The sequence below is a fragment of the Drosophila miranda genome (genome assembly GCF_003369915.1).
Source record: "Drosophila miranda strain MSH22 chromosome Y unlocalized genomic scaffold, D.miranda_PacBio2.1 Contig_Y1_pilon, whole genome shotgun sequence".
NCBI lineage: Eukaryota > Metazoa > Arthropoda > Insecta > Diptera > Drosophilidae > Drosophila > Drosophila miranda.
The window spans coordinates 49,020,809-49,045,034 of NW_022881603.1; the positions used below are offsets into that span (position 1 = coordinate 49,020,809).

The 24,226-nt window shown below is 48.5% G+C and overlaps 1 long non-coding RNA gene across 1 annotated transcript; it reads right to left on the bottom strand.

Annotated features, from left to right (window-relative positions):
- Positions 1 to 22,477: 22,477 nt before the first annotated feature.
- On the bottom strand, positions 22,478 to 23,787 carry LOC117189365. Its single transcript, XR_004473371.1, has 3 exons — positions 23,633 to 23,787; positions 23,481 to 23,573; positions 22,478 to 23,422 (listed from the first exon to the last, which is right to left on the bottom strand). It is a non-coding gene; the product is annotated as an uncharacterized LOC117189365 (long non-coding RNA).
- Positions 23,788 to 24,226: the final 439 nt, after the last annotated feature.

Below are 24,226 nucleotides of genomic sequence, written 5' to 3' on the forward strand. Positions count from 1 at the left end.
AATTTTTACCAAAATCAGAGCAGGTCCAACCAATGGACGTGGACACATCCTCGCGTTTTAGGCAGACTACTCAGTATCAACAAAATAGCGCGCCTCAGAGACAAAACCAGTGGCAAAGTCAGCAACAAAACAACCAATCGGACTACAACAACCAGGGACAAACAAACAAGCGACCGAACAATAGTAGCGCACGTTTTACGGGACCGAAACAACAAAGAATTAACCACGTAGAAGCAGAAGATACCCTACTCGATCAGGAAGAACAGGATTACCAAACTATAGCAAACGCCGAAGTTGATGGCATAGAAAACGACCTTTCAGATTATGACCAGATTAATTTTTTAGACATAACTCCTTGCTTCCGTTCATAGATAGGACAGTAGCAGGGAGAACAATCAAATTACTCATAGATACAGGAGCTTCCAAAAACTACATAAAACCATTAAAAGAACTAAAACATATTACCCTAGTAAATAAACCCTTCCGAGTGAAGTCAATCCATGGCTATAGTGGCATAGACAAAAAATGTATAATGCACCTTTTCAATACCAACTCAACATTTTTTTTACTACCAAACCTCACGACATTTGACGGTATAATTGGACTTGACCTATTAAAACAGAGTGACGTTCTACTGGACTTAAAGAATAAGAAATTAATAACAAACTTCGGTTCCGAAACAATCCAATTTTTAAAATGTGCAAACATAAATTTCACAAATGTCGAGGAAATACAGGTCCCTGAGACTATATCCCAAAAGTTTCAGCTGATGTTAGGAAACCGAACAGGGGTTTTCGCAGACCCAAATGAAGCACTCCCATATAATACAAATATCATTGGCACTATCCGAACAGAAAATGAAGATCCCATATATTCAAAATTGTACCCATATCCAATGGGCGTTTCAGAATTCGTAAATGCAGAAACTCAAGACTTGTTGAAAGGTGGTATAATACGACCGTCTCGGTCACCATACAACAACCCCGTTTGGGTTGTAGACAAAAAAGCTACCGATGAACAGGGAAATAAAAGAAAACGTTTGGTCATAGATTTCAGGAAACTAAATTTAAAAACAACAGATGACAAATATCCCATTCCCAATATAGTTTCTATATTATCCAACTTGGGTACAGCTAAATACTTTACAACCCTAGATCTTAAATCTGGATTCCATCAGATTTTACTTGCAGAAAAAGATAGAGAAAAAACAGCTTTCTCCGTAGCAAATTGGAAGTATGAGTTCTGTAGACTCCCCTTTGGCTTGAAAAATGCACCTAGTATTTTTCAGAGGGCCATTGACGACGTGCTCAGAGAGCAAATTGGGAAAACTTGCTATGTTTATGTCGATGATGTAATCATTTTTTCCGAAAACATGGAAAGCCATGTCAAGCATATCGCATGGGTCTTAGACAAACTGTACGATGCCAATATGAGAGTTTCGCGCGAAAAATCGCACTTTTTCAAGGAGAATGTCGAATACTTAGGATTTGTCGTCTCAAGTAATGGTATAAAAACATGCCCCAATAAAGTGGAAGCGATTCGTAACTACGAACAACCAACCACTTTGTTCAACGTCAGATCATTCCTTGGACTTGCAAGTTACTATAGATGTTTTATTAAAGACTTTGCATCCATAGCTAAACCCATAAGTGACATCCTTAAGGACGAAAATGGCAAGGTAAGCGCCGGACAGTCAAAGAAAATACCAGTCAAATTAGACGAAAGTCAGTGCGCGGCATTCAATAAACTAAAAGAGATTCTGGCATCCGAAAGCGTAATGTTACTCTATCCTGACTATAAGAAAGCATTTGACCTAACAACAGATGCTTCGTCCTTCGGTCTGGGAGCCGTCTTATCACAAGACGGGAAGCCAAATACCATGATATCAAGGACACTAAATGATAGGGAACTTAACTTTGCAACAAACGAAAGAGAGCTGCTCGCTATAGTTTGGGCTTTGAAAAACCTCAGAAACTATCTATACGGAGTAAAAAATTTAAATATTTTTACAGACCATCAGCCTCTAACGTTTGCAGTTTCTAATCGCAACCCAAACGCAAAAATAAGACGTTGGAAAGCTCTCATAGACGAGTACAATGCAAATATCTTCTACAAGCCAGGAAAAGAAAACTTCGTCGCTGACGCACTATCACGACACAACATCCATACCTTAGAAGATGATGCACAGTCAGACAGGGCCACAATACACAGCGAAATATCACTTACATACACTATAGAATCAACAGACAAACCAATCAACTGTTTTCGAAACCAAATTATAATAGAGGAACATGAAGTAGCTTCAAATCGCACAACCATTTTGTTCGGTGAAAAGATTCGACATACAATATATTTCTCAAGTAGGGAATAGTTAATTAAAAAAATAAGTGACGCTGTCAAAAAAGATGTCGTAAATGCAATCCACTGCGAATTACCCATATTAGCATTCATTCAACATAAATTAATAGAAACATTTCCAACAACAATATTCCGATACACAAAATATATAGTAAATGACATTTTGGACAAGAACGAACAAAAAGAAATAGTTATTACAGAACACAATAGAGCCCATAGGGCGGCACAGGAGAATGTAAAACAAATTTTACAAGATTTTTTTTTCCCGAAAATGACCAAATTAGCAGTCGAGGTTGTTGCAAATTGCAAAATTTGTCAAACGGCCAAGTACAACCGACACCCACAAAAACAAATACTTGGGGAAACACCCATACCCTCGTATGTGGGCGAAATGCTACATATCGACGTATATTCAACCGATAAAAAATATTTCCTCACATGCATAGACAAGCTTTCAAAATTTGCAGTTGTCCAACCCATCGCTTCAAGAACAATAGTTGACATACAATCAGCAATCTTACAACTTTTCAATTTTTACCGGAACACCAAGACGATCTATTGCGATAACGAACATTCCATAAAGTCCGAGACAATAAAATCATTATTAAGTAACCAATATAACATTCAAATTATAAATGCTCCACCACTTCATAGTACTTCCAATGGACAAGTCGAAAGATTCCATAACACCCTTAATGACATTGCGAGATGTTTAACAGCCCAAAGGAAGCTTACAAATACTGTGGAAACGATACTTCAAGCAACTATTGAATACAATAACACAGTTCACTCCGTAACGAAGAAACGTCCGGTCGATGTAATTCACTCGTCCTCCCCTGAACTTGAGGTGGAAATCAGGAATAGAGGTCATAAAGCACAACAACTCCAAATGAAAAAACTGAATGAAGTAAGACATGATAGACAGTTTCAAGTAGGTGACACAGTCCTTGTAAAAGCAAACAAACGATTAGGAAACAAACACCTTTGTACACCGAAAATAAAATCGAGGCAGACTTGGGGACAACGGTCCCAATAAAAGGAAGGGTGGTCCACAAGGACAATTTAAGATAGACATCAGTTCATAATGAGTTCATATTCCTCTTCACTATTCAATATACAACAATAATAGAGGATACAGAAGAGTTAAGAAACCAATTCCTACAATCGCAAATGAGACATTACTTTCAAGAAACAGAATAATTATTTCAGAATTAAAAGCAAAGATAGGAATTGTTAACCCTTCCGTAGGCCGTCAGCCATCGGGTGCTACAGGGGGACAAACGGATGACGGGTTGGCTCGCACAGCTGTGAACTCGGAACTGAGGCGCAGCCGCTCCGGTTAGTAATACCCGGTGCGGTCTGCGTCTCACACCCCCCCCCCCTAGGACACAGAGGGTTGCGAGCGAACCGTCACCCGCCGTAACTGTGCACACCGGTGGAAGTGCGACTATACTCTCCCCGTGAGGGCGGCTGGAAACAGGTCCTAGCACGGTCATGTCTCTGCTAGGATGCTGGCGAATGGTAGTCGGGCGGAGAGAAGAAAACTCTCAGTGAAATTACCCCAATCCAAGGTGACACTGTTATATGCCGAGGGATGCATGGCCGGGGGGGTGCCCGGTCGCTAATATGCGGACTCTGGATACCTGCCGACCTCCAGTTTAAATCAGGCTTCCCGGGGCAAGCGGGCTATGCCTCGGGTGACCATCCCCTTCCCGCCTACTCGTGGGAACTACTATGCCAAATAACAAACATATAAAAACCAACAAAGCCGCAAAGGAGCTCGGTACTCCTCTTAAAGTACCGGAGGGACAAGCCAATCCCTCTGCACCAGCGCCTGGGAAACCGGGTCCAAAGAAGACGGGGAAGGAGACTGATTCGGTCCACCGTCTTCAGGCAGCAGCCGCAGCGAGGGGGGGCCCGAAAAGCCAATCGGGTCCTTCCAAGTCGGGTGGCTCCAAGGGCGAAGCGGATACCGGGGTGGCTGCCAAGCAGAGCGTAATCGCGGCTGGTAAGCGCACCGGGACCGAAGAACCCATGGGAGCCCCGGCGGGCAGCGTCTCTGCACCACGGGGTGGAAAGCCGTCGTACCAGGACAGGAGACGAGCGGCTTTCATCCTGTCCAACGAAGACCCGAACTTCAAGGCGTCAGCAGAAGGAAAGGAGCAGAGGCTGTGGGCCTGCTCAATCCTTCCACTGTTCCAGCCAGCCAAAGCCGGAAAGGGCGCTGCCAAGGCCGCCAACAAGCGGCAACGCTCAGCGGAGGACCCCGCAAATCAGCCAGGCCAAGCCCAGCAAGCCAAGCGGGTGAAGACCCACCTCACGAACCGGTCGTTCGCTGAGGTGGCGAGGGGCAGGACCCTGATCGGGGTCCTGGACAGGGGCGCCGAGGACGGCCATGTCCCTCGCGATAAGTGGCACCTGGTGGAGAACAAGCTCCAGGACCGGTTCCTACTGGAACTGGAGGAGAACGGCGGACCACCGCCAAAGTGTGAGGACGCAGGTTGGCATCAAGGCAAGGTGAAAGCCATCGCCTGCCAAGACGCTCGCTCTGCGGCCCTCTACATGAAGGCGGTGGCGGCCCTAAAAGAGGTCTATCCAGGGGCAAAACTGGAGGCCGTGAAGTGGGAAGATGTCCCTAGTCGCCCGAGAGCCAGAGCGTGGGTCTCGGCTAAGCCTGCAGAGCCTGAGAAGATCCTCAGGTTACTGCAGGTCTGCAACCCCCACCTTCCTACAGCCGATTGGAAGGTGGCAAAGGTGGAGGATATCCAAGGGCAGAGGCGCCAGATTATCCTCGTCCTAAATGAGGAATCCATTGATCTCCTCGCAAAGTCGGACGGTGTAGTGGATTATGGCTACAAGAAGGTCACCATATCCACTTACAAGTCCGATCGCAAGGGCAGGCAAGCGGAGGTCGAGCCAGACCCGGAGCTGCCGGAGATCCCGAAAGAGGGGGCCTCGTGCGAGGAAGACAACCCGGCGTCGGATGCGGCGTCCATGATGTCGGACGATATCTTGGACGACTACGCGTTCGACGAGAGCGACCTAGAAAGAGGTCTCAGCCACATCGTTGTCGGGGAGGAGCAGGAGTCCCCTGACAGCGATCTAGAAGCAACAATGGTGGAGGCGAGCCTCAGGAATGTCGTTGACGCTCCTGCAGATAAACCCCCACCATTGTAAGGCAGCATGCGCTGCTCTACTGCTCCACCTGGCCAAGGGTGGAGCCGACATAGTCCTCATTCAGGAGCCCTGGATCCTCGGAAACAGGGTCTCCGGTCTGAGGACTTCTGACTACAAGCTATATGTAGCTGAAACCGCAGGTAAAATTCGTACCTGCATTCTTGCAAAAAGAGAGTTGCACCTATTTTTGCTCCCAAATTTCAGCAATGAAGACCACACCGCAGTGAGCCTTGAAGGCCAGGAGCGCTCACTGAGGATCTGCTCCGCATACATGGGGCATGAACAACCAGACCCCCCTCCACACGCGCCTCTCCGGGCTCTAATCGCAGACTGCTCGGCCAAGGACATCGGCCTAATTGTGGGGTGCGATGCCAATGCACATCACTGTCAGTGGGGAAGCACTGACACAAACGAAAGGGGTGAGTACCTTTTCAGTTACTTACTGACCACACAGATGGTCTTACTAAACCGGGGTAGTGATCCCACCTTTATCATTAAAAACCGCAAGGAGGTCCTAGCCCTCACGCTTGCCTCTCATGAGATACAGCGTAACATTGTTTCCTGGAGGGTCCTGGAAGAGCACTCCTTCTCGGACCACAGGTACGTGGAAACTGTCTTCTCCTTCTCAGTACCGAAGCCAGTCCGATTCCGAAACATCAGGCGGACAAACTGGACTCGGTACTCTGATTACCTCTGTCGTGTTCTCCCTGAGCCCCCATCTAAGGAGGAGTTCTCCACGGAGGCCACGACTCGTCTTCTTAAGATCTTTACAGACGCCTGCAATAAGGCGCTCGACAAAGCATGCCCCTCTGGCAAGAACAGAGGCCGGAAGAAACCTGAATGGTGGAATCCGAAACTGGGTGAACTCCGGAAAGCCTCCCGGAGACTCTTCAATAAAGCTAAGGCTGAAAACGTTGAGCAAAACTGGGCCGAATACAAGGCCAGTCTGTCAACCTACAACAAAGAACTTAGAAAAGCCAAACGCGCCTCCTGGCGTAAGTTCTGCAGCGAAATCGAGAGTAACTCAGAAGCCTCACGCTTGCGCAGAGTTCTCTCGAAGACAACACCCACCCTGGGCTACTTGAAGAACACCGACCAGTCGTGGACTACGTCCAGCGAGGAGTCGCTAAATCTTCTCCTAAATACCCACTTCCCTGGCTGCGATGAAAACAGACCCAACTACCTCGCGCCTCCTTCTGTCGCCTCAAATGCCATCTTGGGACTGCTAAGCCAGGAGAACATTTCCTGGGCGATCAGAAGCTTTAAACCCTACAAGTCCGCGGGGCCAGACGGCATTTTCCCTGCCCAACTGATTCACGCGGGACATAAAGCCATTAACTGGCTCAAAATAATTTACGAGGGAATCTTCTCCCACGGGTGCATTCCTGACACCTGGCTTCAGACCAAAGTCGTATTCATACCCAAGGCAGGCAAGCCCTCGCACACTGCCCCAAAAGATTTCAGACCCATAAGTCTATCGTCTTTTCTTCTAAAGGCGATGGAGCGGCTCCTGGGGCTGCATCTAACGGCGTGCATTCCGTCCAGTCTGATCTCAGACTCCCAGCATGCCTATCGGAAGGGAAGATCCACCGAAACGGCCCTACACTCGATCACATCGATCATCGAAGCATCCCTTAATTTTAAGGAGTACACCCTAGTAGCCTTCCTCGACATAAAAGGCGCCTTTAACAACATCCTTCCGACCGCCATCACGGGCGCACTGACGGATCTGGGCGTTGACTCCAGGACGGTGAGCCTGATCGATCAGATGCTACAATGCAGGATGTTTGGGGCATCACTGGGGACGTCAACGTGTACCAGATTTGTCAGCAGAGGCACACCGCAGGGCGGAGTCCTCTCGCCCCTCCTATGGAACGTGGCAGTGAACACACTGCTGCGGGAGATAGAGGGGGGTGGCTGCCGTGTGGTGGCGTACGCGGACGATGTTGCCATAGCATTCTCCGGAAAATTTCCGCAGACATTGTGTGAGTGCATGACAAGTACTCTCACGATAATGTCGAAATGGGCAGACAAATGCGGGTTAGGCGTCAACCCGTCTAAAACGGAACTGGTGCTTTTCACTAGGAAGTACAAAGTTCCGGTACTGATTCCCCCCAAAATTATGTGGGAAACGCTAGTCTTCAGCAACAACGCCAAGTATCTTGGCCTAATCCTCGATAGAAAGCTCGATTGGAAATTGAGCATAGAGGATAGAGTAAAGAAGGCCACAGTGCCCCTCTATACTTGCAGGAAAGCCATCGGACTAAAATGGGGAATAACCCCCTATATAGTTCGGTGGCTCTACACCGCCATCATACGACCAATCATGCTCTATGGAGTGGTGGTATGGTGGCCAGCCTTGGACAGAAGGACATGCCTCAATAAACTCAGCAGAGTTCAACGCATGGCAGAGCTATGCATAACTGGCGGGCTACGCACTACTCCAGGGGAAGCCCTGGATACTGTGCTGGACCTCCTCCCTGTGGATCTCATGGGAAAGAAGGTGGCAACACTTTCCGCCCTCAGAATGAGAGAAGCCAGACTGTGGAAAGCATCCGCGGTTGGGCACTCGGGAATCCTGATGAGACTCCCGCAATTACCAGAGAGGACAGATTACTGTATCCCCAGTGATCACCTCTCGACGCCCTTCCAGGTATCAATCCCATCTAGGGAGGACTGGGAGATGGGCGAACCAGGACCTGCAAATGCGGTCCACTTCTACACTGATGGCTCAAAGCTAGACGGCCGCGTGGGAGGCGGAGTCTACTGCAGCGAGCTGAACATCAGTCATTGCTTCAGGCTCCCGGATCACTGTAGTGTGTTCCAAGCGGAGGTTGAAGCCATCAAGGAGGCCATTTCGATCGTCTCCAAATTACTTCTAGATACGCACTTAGTGTGCGTCTTCTCGGACAGCCAAGCAGCTATCAAAGCTCTAGGCTCTAGACTGTAAATGACTGCCGCAGGTCTCTGCACGAGATCGCAGAGCAGTTAGATCTCTTCCTTATATGGGTCCCCGGCCACAGGGACATCGAGGGGAATGACGCCGCCGACGAGCTAGCCAGGCAGGGTACTACGATTCCTCTCCTACCGGAGAGGGAGCAAGTAGCGATGCCCTTGGCTACGTGCAGGCTCCTAACGCACGAATTGTTCGAGCAAAATGCCAATAGGAGATGGCAGCAAACCGTTTCCTGTAAAGTCTCAAGATTGATATGGCCATATCGATCGAAGAAGCGCTCAGCAGAGCTGTATAAACTCAGCAGAGCACAGTGCTCTGCAGTTACTAGAGCCATTACGGGACACTGGCAGATCGGCACTCACGCCTCTCGACTGTCAATCCCTCATAACGACTTCTGCAGGAGTTGTCGCGATGAGGAGGAGGAGGAATCGGTCCCCCACTTCTTCTGCCACTGCCCAGCCCTTGGAAATCGTCGTCTTCGTATTCTCGGGGCCGCTTTCCTCACGGACATTTCGGACCTGTCCGTAATCAAACCAGGGACCTTGTCCAAATACATCCAAGCCACCGGATGGGACTGCCCTTAACCTGCAGTAGTATGCTCTCACGGTTCGGGCAACGCGAAGGGCACATGCCCATGCGGCAACACAACGGACCTTTTATAGGTCCAAGTGAGCTTGGGGGCGGGAGGCTCTTATCCCCCCCCCCTCCCGGCTACCGCCTTAACCTAACCTAACCTAACCCTTCCGTATTAGACTCTCATGATTTGAGAAGAATAATTAACACTCTACGAATTTAACTATTACTGATTTAATAGAGGAAGCTAAAATCAAAGTTTTATTTAATAATGAATTCTTTCCTAAGCCTTACCTAGTTTGCAAAAAAAAAAAAAAAAATAAAAAAAAAAAAATATTCTGTAAGATTAATCTGTAATCACCCTGTTGAGCACAACGGCATCACAATTAACTTCGCCGAAGACGAAAAATTGCCGACGGTGGTAACCATGTTACAGCTATCGGAAACCGCGCTACCACTCTTACCACAACATTCTGTAAAAAACTTCCCTACACAACTTGTGCGCAGCAACTACACTCCGGTGTCATCGCGCACTGTCCAACTCGGCCTAGCCATCTCGAACCTGTAACACGCATCGATGATGGCATAATCATCATAAACGACATAGTGGAGACAATCGATAAACAGAACTACGCGAGGAAGTCTCCAGGATCAACAGTATCCACATTCCTCGACATAACAAACCATGAAGACGTACCGAGCTTGCCGTACTTATAAAGGTTAAGTATGGAAACTTACGACACATCGACCAACTGGAATCAGGACTCGTAAGAAGACCGATAATATCTGGATTGGCTCCGAGAAACAGACGCCAACGTGGCCTCCAAGTGCTAATTGACGGCTTAAAGGAATCCGAGGACGTCTTCCACTTAAGTGAAGGAGGAGTTAACACAATCGATCGAAAATATATATAAAAACAAGATCAGCCGTTATACAGGGGATGTTGCCCAGCGACACCGGAGTTTTGGGTACGCAACAATGTTGCAGAACGAGCAGTGAGCGTCGGGAGTGCTGGGAACTTACTTGTAAGAGTAGAGTAGTTCGGGGGGAGAAATTAACCGCGTCGGCCGTCGCCACGCCTATCTCAAACCGAATAAAATAAAATAAAAATTGAAAGAAATAAAATTAAAATTTGTAGTTCTTTTTGCTTCTGTAGTTCGTCTATTATTGGATTATTCTTTTTTGTAGGCTTCAGCCTTTTCTATTGTTGTCTTTTGTCCACTTGGGAATGTTTTCTTCGTCTTCTATTCTCAATGGCCAGTATGGATTCGGCTGCTTTTTAATGTTGTTTGTTATCTTCCACAGCTTTCTCATACTTCGTCCCTCCTGCACGCTTATTGCCTCTAACTGTCTATTGAATTTGTTCTCCTTCCAGTTTTTAACCGCATTTCTCAGCTTGTTTGTAAGCATATTGTAGTGTTTCTTTGCTTTTTGTTTCTTTGTGTTCAGGCCAGCCGTAAACAATTTCCGCGCACTGTGCCAACTCCGTGCGCCCCGGTCCCAACTCGCTCTCGCGCGCTCGGAGGGTCGCTCGGATCCACAATCCACGATCCACACGGCGCTCACGGCAGAAAAAGCACCATAAGGCATAGAGTTAAGCAGTTACGATTTCACCCCCGCTTCAGACGGCCGATCTACCGCGCGACCGTCCAAACAAATACACACACATAATTATATATATACCACTAAACATAACGGTTCTCATTTCTTATGACGGCTACAGCAATTGCGTTGTGGGAGAGTTGAGCTTCGATCCGCCCCACTACAAGCATTGGTCCTTCGAGCCGGATCTTCGCCTTCCCCATAAGGAGAAGCTCACCCCAGCCAGCATCGGCGGATCGCTCCAAGTTCAAGATAAGTACTCTTCGATTGTGCCTAACAACAGTGCAGTGATTTTGTGCGAGTTTTCCATCCCAGTCCGAGTTCCCGTGGCATATGTACATACATATGTATGTATTTATTTCTCGCTCTAGCTCCAAATTAAACCATACTTCGTTCTGCCAACGGTTGTGGCTTCATACTTCACCAAAGGTTTAATTTGATCCGAGCTAACTCCTGCGTTCAGCTTCCGATCCAGTGTAAATAATATTCTTACCTCTCCAGCTACCAGCTGAGCTTTCGTTGCTAACATACATATGTACATACATACATGTATGTACACATCGCAACGCAATCCAAGCGGCTGGCAACAAACATAAATGCATATTCTTGCAATTATTTTTGTGGTTTATTCCGTGCATGCTCAACGTTCCATAGTTTGTCGGTTTTATAAGAAAATAACATAACAAATCACTGCGCCTCCTTATTTAACTAATTTATACTACCAACAAAATAACGATCCATACATACTGCACATACATATGTATGTATTTATCTTACATATCTATACGTACGCATTTTAAATTAGCATATTCTTGCACATCTATATAATATACATATTGTATATAAAACGGTTATCCACCGTTTTACCCGTTGTTTGACATCTCTTCAACCCAAGCCGCGGTACATAGCACTTACAGCCATACATACACACATACAAGCAGCAGCAGCGGTGCATTCTTTTCGTTTTTCTTTTCGCTTTCGCTTCTCCACCGTTTGCCTGCGTTGTAGTTGTTGGGAGAATATTTTTCGGTGCCGCGCTTGACTGTAACGGAACGCCAAGTGACGCGCTACTCTGCATTTCGAGAGTATATTGTTTTCAACCGTAGTTCAATCGTAGTATTTATATCTATATATTCCGGCCACGGTGTACTATTTCCATAATTTAAATACTCGCAATAAATTCCACCAAAACCACATATCCACGATCCATCAGCAAAACATGCCCACTGTTGAGAAGAAATCTCGCAAGAAGTTTAAGCGGGTGAGTTCGCTGAGTTTGACCCATCCACCCAGCTCCAACTGCTCAGCCACTACGCCCACATCTTCCCGTCCGGCCCCAGCTGAGCGAGGTCCGACCACGTCCAGGGCTCACGCACCACATGCCTTCGAGGATTTGTTGCTCCCCTCGGGAGTCCCTCGCACGGCTCCTAGCACTATGGCCGCCAGTTCCGCACAGTCTAAGTTTGCCTTGGCCGCAAGCAGACTGACCCGCTTCGACCAGAAGCTCAGCGCTCCAGATGCTAGCACACCAACCCGCTCGCTCTCCCAAGTCCATCGAGAACAACTCCGAAGCCTGTGGGCAAAGGTGGACGCGCAGTTCGCGGCCTGTTCGGTGACGATGGCGGAAGAGGATCCAGAGGGTGTAGCTTATGTCCAAGAGATGTACGATGACTGCTACGCGGTCTACGCGCAATGCCTGGCCGAACTGAACGATCAGCTCGAGCCCCCGACTGTCCCTCACACGCCGCAACTGGCCGTTCAAGTGCCGACTTCCGGCGGTTGCCGCCTCCCTCCATGTGACACTGAAGTTTTCAGTGGGGACTACCAGCAGTGGCCCACGTTCCGAGACCTGTTCACCGCCATCTACATAGAAAACCCAAGGTTGGCTCCAGTGGAAAAACTGTTCCACCTCAACAAAAAGACCAGCGGTGAAGCCCACGACATAGTGGCACAGGCTCCACTTACGAACGAGGGTTTCGCGTCCGCATGGAACGCCCTCCGTGAGCGTTTCCAAAACAAGAGGCTGATACTCAAGGCCCAGCTGAAGATCCTTTTCAGTCTGCCCCAAATCCGTACCGAGTCAGCAGCAGCGCTAAAAGAGCTCCAGAGGGCCGTCCACAAGTGCCTCACGACACTCACCCATTCCGAGGTCTCCACAGACAGCGTTTTCGCTGACGGAGTTTTAGTGTACCTCATTTCCGCTAAGCTGCCAAAGACGACCTTAGAGCTTTGGGAGCAATCCGTGACGCACAAGTCCGAAATTCCCACCTGGCACGCCATGGACAAGTTCCTGGCGGAGCGGTACCTGTCTCTCGAAGTGACCGAGGACGACCATCCAGGCATGGAAACTCAGGCCCACTCCAGGGCGAGCATACGCACTGCAGACAATTCGAGAAGCAATCCGTTTCGGTCTCAAGGAAGTCCTTATCCTAGGAGTGCCCACTCGTTAGAGACCACAGTGAATCAAACGAGGAGCACGTGTGATCTCTGCTCCAAAGAGTATCATCTAATCCGGTTATGCCCTTACTTCCTTCAAATGCCCGCTGGCGCTCGCTCCGACTACATTAAGCAAAAGCAGCTTTGTTTGAACTGCTTTGCAAGGGGCCACCAGATACGAGCATGCCAAAGCGCCCACAATTGCATAACTTGTGGAGACCGGCACCATACGCTTCTGCACCGTAGCAATCCAGCAAACTCCAGCGAGGCGATTTCCACAACGGCACAAAATTCCTCAGCGTGGCCCGAGCTACATCTACGAGTACCAAGCGTACAAAATCCAAGTTCGTCCGAAGCCCAGCCAAACGTTCAGTCGTATTTCGCCTCCGGCACGAGTGCTGTCCTCCTAGGCACGGCCATCGTTAATATTTGCCACCTGGGAAAAACTTTCCACGCCCGCGCTCTGATCGACTCTGGCTCAGAGGCGACGTTCATTACAGAACGTCTTGTGGACATGATCAAATTGCCATTCCAACGTATCCAGGCACAGGTCTCCGGCCTAAATAATGCCGTATCCGCTCAGTCAAAGAAGCTCTGCAGTTTTTCCATCCGTTCTCCGACTAAGCCGGGCTTACAACTAAATTCCACAGCCTACGTTATTCCGGAATTGGCCGCGAATATTCCATCGCATCCGATCTCGCAAGGGTTCTTGAGAGACCTGCCGAACCTCTCATGGGCGGATCCGACCTTCTATGAGAGTTCACAAATAGATATCCTGATTGGAGCGGATATCCTTCCGTCCATTCAGTTAAGTGGCTCACTGACCAACATCTGTGGCTCTCTCCTCGGGCAGGAGACCATTTTCGGCTGGGTACTCACAGGTCCAGTGCCTCAGGTGATGAATCAAATCTCATCGTTCTCGAGTCAAATTTCCAGACGACCTATCACACTGGTAGAAGACTCGGGGTCTTTTTACGACAGCAATTTCCTTCCAGCTCCCTCCGCAGAAGTTCTCGAACGGTCTCCTGACCGACGGAAATACTTCCAAAATATGCACTGTATGAAAGCTCTACGCTCCGGTCCGAATTCAAGCCTGAACTCGAAGTTCTCCGCACCCAGATATGGCCCCACGTCCCCGCGCCAACCGCACCAGGGAGAACCGACGTGCTCGGGAAATTGGCTCCTACCGTTGCCGAATCTGCCAAGGGGTCCATCCGCTACGGACCTACCACCAATTTCTTCTCCTGAGCCCCGAAGAGAAACTCCGAGCTGTCCTTATCAACCAGTATTGCGGGAACTGCCTGGCTCACCAACACTCCGGCAAAAACAACCACACGCTACTCCACGTACCCACGTCTCGTCGTCCGGCCCGCTCAGCCTCGGGAGCATCGTCGCCATCTAAATCGAACCATGCAAAACGCCGCCCTCGTCGTCCAGCCCGCTCAGCCGCGACTGCACCGTCGCCATCTACATCGGCTCACGACGAACGACACACTCGTCTCCCCGCGAGCCGCCCCGTCGTAGGAACCACGGCGCCATCCACAGATTCCTCAAGAGCAACCCCCGTTTTGCGCATCCTCACGCCTATCCGACCGTGGAGCGACACTGAGTCGACGACCTTGTCAAGTCCAGAGCGCCTTTTTTGGGATGAATCGGGTCCGGGGCGTACGCCCAGCCATAGGCCACCCCATTATACTTTGCTATCCTGCAAGGGGGGGGAGGATGTTCAGGCCAGCCGTAAACAATTTCCGCGCACTGTGCCAACTCCGTGCGCCCCGGTCCCAACTCGCTCTCGCGCGCTCGGAGGGGCGCTCGGATCCACAATCCACGATCCACACGGCGCTCACGGCAGAAAAAGCACCATAACGCATAGAGTTAAGCAGTTACGATTTCACCCCCGCTTCAGACGGCCGATCTACCGCGCGACCGTCCAACCAAATACACACACATAATTATATATATACCACTAAACATAACGGTTTTCATTTCTTATGACGGCTACAGCAATTGCGTTGTGGGAGAATTGAGCTTCGATCCGCCCCACTACAAGCATTGGTCCTTCGAGCCGGATCTTCGCCTTCCCCATAAGGAGAAGCTCACCCCAGCCAGCATCGGCGGATCGCTCCAAGTTCAAGATAAGTACTCTTCGATTGTGCCTAACAACAGTGCAGTGATTTTGTGCGAGTTTTCCATCCCAGTCCGAGTTCCCGTGGCATATGTACATACATATGTATGTATTTATTTCTCGCTCTAGCTCCAAATTAAACCATACTTCGTTCTGCCAACGGTTGTGGCTTCATACTTCACCAAAGGTTTAATTTGATCCGAGCTAACTCCTGCGTTCAGCTTCCGATCCAGTGTAAATAATATTCTTACCTCTCCAGCTACCAGCTGATCTTTCGTTGCTAACATACATATGTACATACATACATGTATGTACACATCGCAACGCAATCCAAGCGGCTGGCAACAAACATAAATGCATATTCTTGCAATTATTTTTGTGGTTTATTCCGTGCATGCTCAACGTTCCATAGTTTGTCGGTTTTATAAGAAAATAAAATAACAAATCACTGCGCCTCCTTATTTAACTAATTTATACTACCAACAAAATAACGATCCATACATACTGCACATACATATGTATGTATTTATCTTACATATCTATACGTACGCATTTTAAATTAGCATATTCTTGCACATCTATATAATATACATATTGTATATAAAACGGTTATCCACCGTTTTACCCGTTGTTTGACATCTCTTCAACCCAAGCCGCGGTACATAGCACTTACAGCCATACATACACACATACAAGCAGCAGCAGCGGTGCATTCTTTTCGTTTTTCTTTTCGCTTTCGCTTCTCCACCGTTTGCCTGCGTTGTAGTTGTTGGGAGAATATTTTTCGGTGCCGCGCTTGACTGTAACGGAACGCCAAGTGACGCGCTACTCTGCATTTCGAGAGTATATTGTTTTCAACCGTAGTTCAATCGTAGTATTTATATCTATATATTCCGGCCACGGTGTACTATTTCCATAATTTAAATACTCGCAATAAATTCCACCAAAACCACATATCCACGATCCATCAGCAAAACATGCCCACTGTTGAGAAGAAATCTCGCAAGAAGTTTAAGCGGGTGAGTTCGCTGAGTTTGACCCATCCACCCAGCTCCAACTGCTCAGCCACTACGCCCACATCTTCCCGTCCGGCCCCAGCTGAGCGAGGTCCGACCACGTCCAGGGCTCACGCACCACATGCCTTCGAGGATTTGTTGCTCCCCTCGGGAGTCCCTCGCACGGCTCCTAGCACTATGGCCGCCAGTTCCGCACAGTCTAAGTTTGCCTTGGCCGCAAGCAGACTGACCCGCTTCGACCAGAAGCTCAGCGCTCCAGATGCTAGCACACCAACCCGCTCGCTCTCCCAAGTCCATCGAGAACAACTCCGAAGCCTGTGGGCAAAGGTGGACGCGCAGTTCGCGGCCTGTTCGGTGACGATGGCGGAAGAGGATCCAGAGGGTGTAGCTTATGTCCAAGAGATGTACGATGACTGCTACGCGGTCTACGCGCAATGCCTGGCCGAACTGAACGATCAGCTCGAGCCCCCGACTGTCCCTCACACGCCGCAACTGGCCGTTCAAGTGCCGACTTCCGGCGGTTGCCGCCTCCCTCCATGTGACACTGAAGTTTTCAGTGGGGACTACCAGCAGTGGCCCACGTTCCGAGACCTGTTCACCGCCATCTACATAGAAAACCCAAGGTTGGCTCCAGTGGAAAAACTGTTCCACCTCAACAAAAAGACCAGCGGTGAAGCCCACGACATAGTGGCACAGGCTCCACTTACGAACGAGGGTTTCGCGTCCGCATGGAACGCCCTCCGTGAGCGTTTCCAAAACAAGAGGCTGATACTCAAGGCCCAGCTGAAGATCCTTTTCAGTCTGCCCCAAATCCGTACCGAGTCAGCAGCAGCGCTAAAAGAGCTCCAGAGGGCCGTCCACAAGTGCCTCACGACACTCACCCATTCCGAGGTCTCCACAGACAGCGTTTTCGCTGACGGAGTTTTAGTGTACCTCATTTCCGCTAAGCTGCCAAAGACGACCTTAGAGCTTTGGGAGCAATCCGTGACGCACAAGTCCGAAATTCCCACCTGGCACGCCATGGACAAGTTCCTGGCGGAGCGGTACCTGTCTCTCGAAGTGACCGAGGACGACCATCCAGGCATGGAAACTCAGGCCCACTCCAGGGCGAGCATACGCACTGCAGACAATTCGAGAAGCAATCCGTTTCGGTCTCAAGGAAGTCCTTATCCTAGGAGTGCCCACTCGTTAGAGACCACAGTGAATCAAACGAGGAGCACGTGTGATCTCTGCTCCAAAGAGTATCATCTAATCCGGTTATGCCCTTACTTCCTTCAAATGCCCGCTGGCGCTCGCTCCGACTACATTAAGCAAAAGCAGCTTTGTTTGAACTGCTTTGCAAGGGGCCACCAGATACGAGCATGCCAAAGCGCCCACAATTGCATAACTTGTGGAGACCGGCACCATACGCTTCTGCACCGTAGCAATCCAGCAAACTCCAGCGAGGCGATTTCCACAACGGCACAAAATTCCTCAGCGTGGCCCGAGCTACATCTACGAGTACCAAGCGTACAAAATCCAAGTTCGTCCGAAGCCCAGCCAAACGTTCAGTCGTATTTCGCCTCCGGCACGAGTGCTGTCCTCCTAGGCACGGCCATCGTTAATATTTGCCACCTGGGAAAAACTTTCCACGCCCGCGCTCTGATCGACTCTGGCTCAGAGGCGACGTTCATTACAGAACGTCTTGTGGACATGATCAAATTGCCATTCCAACGTATCCAGGCACAGGTCTCCGGCCTAAATAATGCCGTATCCGCTCAGTCAAAGAAGCTCTGCAGTTTTTCCATCCGTTCTCCGACTAAGCCGGGCTTACAACTAAATTCCACAGCCTACGTTATTCCGGAATTGGCCGCGAATATTCCATCGCATCCGATCTCGCAAGGGTTCTTGAGAGACCTGCCGAACCTCTCATGGGCGGATCCGACCTTCTATGAGAGTTCACAAATAGATATCCTGATTGGAGCGGATATCCTTCCGTCCATTCAGTTAAGTGGCTCACTGACCAACATCTGTGGCTCTCTCCTCGGGCAGGAGACCATTTTCGGCTGGGTACTCACAGGTCCAGTGCCTCAGGTGATGAATCAAATCTCATCGTTCTCGAGTCAAATTTCCAGACGACCTATCACACTGGTAGAAGACTCGGGGTCTTTTTACGACAGCAATTTCCTTCCAGCTCCCTCCGCAGAAGTTCTCGAACGGTCTCCTGACCGACGGAAATACTTCCAAAATATGCACTGTATGAAAGCTCTACGCTCCGGTCCGAATTCAAGCCTGAACTCGAAGTTCTCCGCACCCAGATATTGCCCCACGTCCCCGCGCCAACCGCACCAGGGAGAACCGACGTGCTCGGGAAATTGGCTCCTACCGTTGCCGAATCTGCCAAGGAGTCCATCCGCTACGGACCTACCACAAATTTCTTCTCCTGAGCCCCGAAGAGAAACTCCGAGCTGTCCTTATCAACCAGTATTGCGGGAACTGCCTGGCTCACCAACACTCCGGCAAAAACAACCACACGCTACTCCACGTACCCACGTCTCGTCGTCCGGCCCGCTCAGCCTCGGAGCATCGTCGCCATCTAAATCGAACCATGCAAAACGCCGCCCTCGTCGTCCAGCCCGCTCAGCCGCGACTGCACCGTCGCCATCTACATCGGCTCACGACGAACGACACACTCGTCTCCCCGCGAGCCGCCCCGTCGTAGGAACCACGGCGCCATCCACAGATTCCTCAAGAGCAACCCCCGTTTTGCGCATCCTCACGCCTATCCGACCGTGGAGCGACACTGAGTCGACGACCTTGTCAAGTCCAGAGCGCCTTTTTTGGGATGAATCGGGTCCGGGGCGTACGCCCAGCCATAGGCCACCCCATTATACTTTGCTATCCTGCAAGGGGGGGGAGGATGTTCAGGCCAGCCGTAAACAATTTCCGCGCACTGTGCCAACTCCGTGCGCCCCGGTCCCGACTCGCTCTCGCGCGCTCGGAGGGGCGCTCGGATCCACAATCCACGATCCACACGGCGCTCACGGCAGAAAAAGCACCATAAGGCAGCTAAGCAGTTACGATTTCACCCCCGCTTCAGACGGCCGATCTACCGCGAGATTGTTTATGAGAAGCCGGCTGTGGGCAAACATTGGTTTTCCATTTAGGCGAGTGTCAAAGATTGGTATTGCGGCGGGAGCCCTTGAGATTGTACATCTTAGAAATCCATTAGGCGGAGGCCCAAGATTGAAATTGTTTTCGTTTTGGAAAGCCAAAGATTGTTTACAACTCGTATAAGAGCTCAATAGAATTGGGTACGTTAACTTACACGCAGCGACGAATTTTGGTTCTCACTATCGTTTAACGAAATTGACACATCAATCTTTTCAGAACCGAGAATACCGTCTAAGCGAGAAGTATTGCGAGTCGTTATGTCTGTGTTTGAGCCATTTTGATCGCTAAACTTCTTCTGCAGTCAATATGGGAAAAGCGAACAGAGTGGGGCCAGTCAATTTTAAGGAACCTAAAAGGGTTCGCTACAAAGCCTCTTCACACATAGATTAATACATATATTATTCGCCATACGTACTTCCTAACTCTGAGAAAACCCTCTCCACACCTAGCTAAAAGCCCGATCCTAAACGCAGTGTAAATATAATAATCAGTGCTCAAGTGTTAAGAAAAGTAATTGTTCGGAGCAGAACCCAGCCGATTAGCTGCCTACCAAATAGCACCCAATTATTGGCCCCCAGCCGCTTATTATGTTTGTTACTAATGCCTATGTAACTCAAATGTTTGTTAAAGCTTTGCGTTCTCTGCAAGCTCGCTCTTTGTCATCTCCGCTTTGTGTCGGCCTACCCACGTCTGCCTAGCGAATCTGCGTTTAGTAAGGGGATCTGCAATGTAAAGGGCAGGCAAGCTACACTTGCAATTTGGAGCTCGCGCAATAAAGTTTATATCACTGTCGCGGGAGTTGATGGCTGCTCGCACGGTTAATACCGCTCATTCAACGGCTCGCCATAGTCTCGAGGAGAATTCGTCTTTGTTCGCATATGATATTGGAGGCCGTTCTCGAATGCCCGTGCTGCAGCTTCCTCGATTTGGTGGAACCTACATGGATTGGCCATAATTCAACTCGATGTTCTCGCCAATGGTGCACAAAGACCATCGTATCCCAATCATCGAGAATTTTCAATATTTTCAAAATTACGACAAGGATTTACCTTAAGGCTATTTTCGGGTTGCAAGGGGTGGAGAAGGGCTCGGCTATCGGCTTGCGCGCTCTCAGCGACAAGATCAATGCGCACTTGCATGCTCTTCAGACCTTGGCAACCGCCCAAGAGATTTCGGATGGGTTACTTATCTACATCATAGGCGCAAAATTGCAACACAAGACCATGGAGAAATGGGAGGAGAACCAGCCGACCTCAAGATTGCCTCTGTGATCAAACATGCCCTCATTTTTTGAGGCGAGATGTCGGATGCTGGAGCATTTGTGATCAGCCATGGCAACAGCCCTGCATCAGCCATGCAACATAGGTTTTGTCAGCACGTTCACTTCACTAATATGAAAACATACCTTTTTATACCCGATACTCAAAATGAGTATTGGGGTATATTAGATTTGTGGTAAAAGTGGATGTGTGTAACGTCCAGAAGGAATCGTTTCCGACCCCATAAAGTATATATATTCTTGATCAGCATCAATAGCCGAGTCGATTGAGCCCTGTCTGTCTGTCCGTCTGTCCGTCCGTCCGTCCGTCCGTCCGTGCGTCCGTCCGTCCGTCCGTCCGTCCCCTTCAGCGCCTAGTGCTCAAAGACTATAAGAGCTAGAGCAACGATATTTTGGATCCAGACTTCTGTGATATGTCACTGCTACAAAAATATTTCAAAACTTCGCCCCGCCTACTTCCGCCCCCACAAAGGACGAAAATCTGTGGCATCTACATTTTTAAAGATAGTATAAAACTAAAAACTCAGGATCGTAGAAGATGACTATATCTTCTAGAGTGCAAAATCTGAACCAGATCGTTTAATTATTATAGCCAGAATCAAGAAAACAATTTCATTCTTTCACACAGGTTTCATGGTCGGTTTTGCCAATTGCAAAATATGAGTTCAAGGATCTCAGAACCTATAAGAGCCAGAGCAACCAAATTTGGTATGTGATATCGGACCTTGACCGTTTCGTGTCCAAATTTCGCCACACCCCCTTCCGCCCACGCAAAGGACGAAAATCTGGGGCATCCACAAATCTCAGAGACTATTAAGGCTAGAGTAACCAAATTTGGTATCCGCACTTCTGTTAGATATCACTATAAAACGTATATCTCAGAATTTCGCCCCACCCCCTTCCGCCCCACAAAAGACGAAAATCTGTTGCATCCACAATATTGCACATTTGAGAAAACTAAAAACGCAGAATCATAGATAATGACCATATCTATCAGATTGCTGAATCTGGATCAGATCGGATCATTTTTATAGCCAAAAGGAACAAATCAATTTGCACTGGCTACGCAGCCCCCGACGTCACGCTCAGACTGATTTTCTGTCTCTCTCGCACGCACTCTTTGTCGTGTCGTTCAATATTAGCGGCGTCTGCCGGAGAGAGCCATACTGACTTAGTATCGGGTATAACTGTAGAGTTGCGGTGTCCGCAGCAACTCACAACGTTCCACCTCGTTTCCAAATATATCTACAATAAATTCTTGTTATTCACCGATAATATGCGGATGTGTATGTGTATACGGGTGCTGGCGTAAGAGTGCCAACCGTAAAATTGGGCTCGCTGCGGGTGTATTATTTTAAATTCACTGTGGCACAACTGGTTGCACAGATAACGGATTTGTAAGCACTTTTATCCGGTATGTGGATGTGGGTATTTAGGAGGACTCGAGTAAGCGGAGAACGCCTGGAATTGCCGATAATATGGATCCGTCGATAGAATGGTGAAAGGAAAGAAGCCGCACGTATATATATGTATGTCCAGCCGACTGAGACCAGGAGGAGAGGAGACGCTGAAGATGGGCAGATGGGGAATCCGTACTTATCTTGGAAATTGGGAATTATCCACCGGTGCTTGCTGGGGTGGACTTCTCCTTTTATCCAAGCGAAGATCCGGCTCAAAACACCAATGTTTGTTGGTGGGCGAATCGAGGGCTCAATTATCCAGCGACTATTCCAGTTTCACTCCTAGCAGTCGTCACAGAAAGGAAAAGCAGTTGGGTTTCGTTGTATATTTATATACATATATATGGTTCGTGTTTGTGGATATTCACGCGGTAGGTCAGCCGGTTGAAGCGGAGGTGAAAACGTAACTAACTAACCCTTTGATCTATGCTTTATGCTGCGGTGAAGGCAAATTATATGCTATGAAGTAGGACGGGGTGACAGGATATAAGAAGTTCCATTCATCAACAAATTTTTGGTAGTGGCGATTGTCATTCCTATAATCACGTTTCTGCAACGCGGCCAGTAGGATCCAGTTTAGACACCCTTTCATGTTACCCCTTAGTCGCCAAAGACACGTGTGGACCGTATCCTGCTTGGCCTCTATCTCCAGGGCTCGCTTTTCACTGTCTATTATAGCAAAATTGTACCCGAATATTACTCCGATTGAGCAGCGCACCTGCACACTCAGGGCGCAGAGTAGCTTCATCGCTGGCCCATCGCCGCTGGCGAGAACGCGCACAGTGACACTCCGAATATGTGCAGCCAATATGCGGTCAATGTACTTGACATTGGCGGTAGACAGTAGCACCACATCCAGGCATACTTTTGCCTGGTCAATCAATTTACCCACGCGATTCATCCGACAGTCGTCGCACACGACCCTGCTTGCCTTGTGCCAACCGTTAAATAAGACGACTTGACCGGTATCCGGCATCCCGTAGATTTTCTGACAGACAGCGAGGTCGCTCTGGTAAAGGTAGCGGTATTATTTGGTATTATTTGAAAGTATTTGCAAAATCTACTTCCGATCTTATCAAATGCGGAAATAACAGAAAGAATTTGAAAGCAAGTTTACCAAGGCGGTAGAGCATGATAGCATCAGAGGACTGCAGACGCTTATAGAACTGTCAGGAATCATGTCAGTGCCCAAGAGGATTTGCATTCCTCTACTGATTAATTTACAAACAACAGAAATATCCAAAATAATTTTGCCATCGCTTAAGAGTGCTCCAGACGCTTGTACAACTGCCGGGGTCATGTCAGTAGCTTAAAAGAATCTTCATTCAACTACTGCTATACTTACCAAATCAGAAAATAGGTAAGAAAAATTTTAAGCCAACTCAGTAGGCGTTCAAAGAGTATCGATCCAATAATTTTGTAATACAATCGCATAAAGCTGTGGAGGATACCGTCAATGAGTCAACAGGAATTCGCTACCTCGAATGCTTAATATACCAATTGTGCAAATACGCGTAAGAATCGGACAAGATTTGTTTAGCCATATTGCCTTCAACTCAGCAAGGAAAACAGTCGATTTTTTATGAGCAAGCCTCATAGAAATTTGAAATTTTGTACATGTATAATCTGTACTAGAATGACACACATGACATTTACATGTATAATCTGTACTAGAATGACACACACGAAATTTACGAGTACGTGCTTATGACTGAATCAATGATACGCTTTTTGTACTACTCCTCCGCATAACGGAACTGGGAAACAAAGAAAACAAATACTCCCAGTGCATACTTTTTATTGTGAACGGCGTTCTCAATTTTAGCTACTAGCGAAAGCAGTTCTGTCTCTTCCCTTTGGTATAGGCATGTGGTTGGTTCAAAACAGTCCCTCTACCTCATTCCTGATGACAGTAACCGATTGGAGTCTGCGCTGATATAGCTGAAATGTTCCACCAAGTCATAATTCGAAAGGAGTATAGATGGAGGAAGAATCCAGGCAACTAGATGAACGAGTATGAAAAGCAGGTCATGACCTTTGGAGCCAAATGTTCGCCGGCCTTGTTCAATACGTGAAAAATATAAATGCCAT